Raw genomic sequence first — 2,741 nt, forward strand, 5'->3', positions numbered from 1 at the left:
GATATACATATATTCTTTTACAAGAATAATGTTTTATTATGTAATCGCTATACAAATATTAATCTTAAATTTATTAAAACGTTTTTATTAAAATTCTGAGATCATAAATCTTGTGAGACAGCTTATAAAGTATCTATCAATAAATAATTCTTTTTTATATCTACAGAATTTATTCAGACAAAAATACATTTATAACATAGAATTTCTATTTATCTAGTTTGATCAGAAGTCTGAATGAACGACGCGATACGACTACGTGTGTTCTTTTTTCTTCCTCGTAGCATGACCATACAATTTGATAAGCGTAATCTGTGATTATTACGATTTCGTTGAATTAAGGCGTAGAAAACAAAGGGCTGGCGATAAGATACAACTTCCGGTAGTAGTTTACCACAGCGCCCACGGACTTCCGATAGCGATGTAATACATTTTTAATCCATTCAGATTATCGTACATTTGTCATAGAGAAACTGGCCTTCTGTGTAATTTACAGATCTTTTGAGACTTTTATTATATTTACTTTGACCGAAATTCTAGTTATTAAATCTTTTTTAAAATTTGAGCAAAACACTTAAATACTAACAATAAGAAATAAGTACACAAATGCACTTGAATTATTTATTTTACATGGATTAATTAATGGATATAATTACAATTAATCTGTGTTTAGATAATTAATTGTAAAATTACAGAAAAATTTAGTTTTCTCTCGATGCAATCCTGCAAAATAAAAAACTACATTTTCGAAAGATACCGCGCGTATACTCAGCCATATATTCATTTAAATACGAATGTTAAATATTGCGCGAGGCATTTAGACATTTAATGACTATTCTATATGGTAGCGTTGGATATATCACCTCTCTCACGTGGGTAGACGTAATTGCGATATAACTGATCAAGATATAAATATCAACTGCAAGAAAAATATCGATTTTTCAAGCTCGTAATAAGACTAGCTCCCTGGTGATTAATCAGGCTCATCTATTTATGACGAGGAAACGATGTTGAATAGAATGACGTACGAAGTGAACCACCACCCACGTCATCGTAATGCACGTTTGCGCCACACGTTTGCATCGCGTCCCGGTTCAATCGGTTTGTGTCATTTGCCCGGAACGTTTTATATGCGTTCGACACGTGTCGCGAATATCCGCAATTATCTATTTCACCCGCGTATCCATGTATATCCGCAACGAAAGACAAGAAGCTCTATTTTGAGAATAATGTCAAAGACGTATACAATAAACTCTTACGCCTGATATGTAGTATATAATGCATAATTATATATTTTATTAATAATCGAATCCTACGTCAAATTCGGTCGTTAAAGTAAATTATAGATATTCTCTATATAGACAATCAAATGCATTAGTTAAGATGCAATATAAAATTTTCATAACATAGGACTCTATTAAATTATTACTTCATTTGTAATTATCAATAAATGTTATTAAAGAATTAATTATAATGAATAATAAATCACATTGTATTTCCTAGTTGTTACAATGTGACATTTATTATGTCACATTGTAACAACTAGGAAAACTTAAATTCTGAAATTTATGTAATTATTACAAAAAAAACTTGAGTTAAATTTTCCTAGTTGTTACAATGTGACATAATAAATGTCACATTGTAACAACTAGGAAAATTTAACTCAAGTTTTTTTTGTAATAATTACATAAATTTCAGAATTTAAGTTTATCCAAACTTTTATTACATTTTGAAAATTGTACAAAGAAATCTATAATTATTTGTATAGTCTAAGTACAACTGTAAATAATAAGATGGAATAATTTTTTATTCGGAAATTGATTAGATCAGCGTTGTACGATATTATTAGCGGTAATTCTTTACTTGCCAATCTTGCGATATCCCCGGACTATTGTAACGCGTTACGTGTTACAATGCGAAACGAAAGTGGAGTTTGCTCGCGGCATGGCACCGGCGTCGCGAGAGACGATCCTGAGGCGTGAGGGAACGCGTGGATACAACAATGCTGAGTGTCTATAAATAATCGAATCTGCGACAACGGCCGCGTGGCGGCGCGGAGGTCGCGAACGCGCGCGAGGCGAGAGGCGTGAGAGAGAAGAGAGGTGCGACGTGTGTGACTACGACGCGGCCGCGACGGCCGCGCGACGCGCGATGCACGGTAGTATCCCTTTGCGTATCGTGTGGTGTGTATCTCTTTGCCGCCGCAGTTTGTTCCTCGATCGCTCCGTTGACTCCGTTCTCGTGCCTGCCGATGCGACCTTCGTCCCGCGTGCCAGCGATCGTCGCCGCGAGCGCGTCATCGTTCGCCATCGGTGTAACCGCGGCGGTGCATCCGCACACTATCGCGCTTACGCGCGCTTACACGCGCTTACACGTCGCGGTGTAACGTCGTCGTTGCCCGCAATCGTTATCGGCCCGTGATCGATCGTGTGTGAGATTGTGCGGTGCGGAATAGTTTGAGTCGCTGTAAGAGAGGACGGGGAACATTGGACACGACCTATGGTGACTTCGAGTGTCGTCGGATCTATCTCTCCCCCTCTCTCTTTATTTCCTCTCTCTTTCTCTCTCTCTCCTTTTCCACTTTTCTCGTACGTGTTGGTAGCAGCATCCGAATCGCCTGGCGGAGGACTACGGGAACGGATCCGGATCGGACACCCCGCATGAGAGGTAAATGGAAAAAACTGTGTCCTCTTTCTATTTTTTTCTTTTTTTTCCACGATCGTTTGGGAACGCGATTGTGGCTG

At 38.1% G+C, this 2,741-nt stretch overlaps 1 protein-coding gene across 5 annotated transcripts in view; it reads left to right on the top strand.

Moving 5' to 3' along the window:
- The first annotated feature begins 2,176 nt into the window (after positions 1-2,176).
- The window catches only part of HDAC4 (histone deacetylase 4), a 43,708-nt gene continuing 43,143 nt past the window's right edge, over positions 2,177-2,741 (top strand). For all 5 annotated transcript variants that reach the window (XM_018455254.1, XM_018455256.1, XM_018455258.1 and 2 more), the window contains exon 1: positions 2,177-2,664. The gene's annotated coding sequence lies outside the window, so the exon portion shown is untranslated. The remainder of the gene's footprint in view (positions 2,665-2,741) is intronic.

Source organism: Mycetomoellerius zeteki, unplaced genomic scaffold (assembly GCF_001594055.1).
Source record: "Mycetomoellerius zeteki isolate Tzet28-1 unplaced genomic scaffold, Tzet1.0 scaffold471, whole genome shotgun sequence".
NCBI lineage: Eukaryota > Metazoa > Arthropoda > Insecta > Hymenoptera > Formicidae > Mycetomoellerius > Mycetomoellerius zeteki.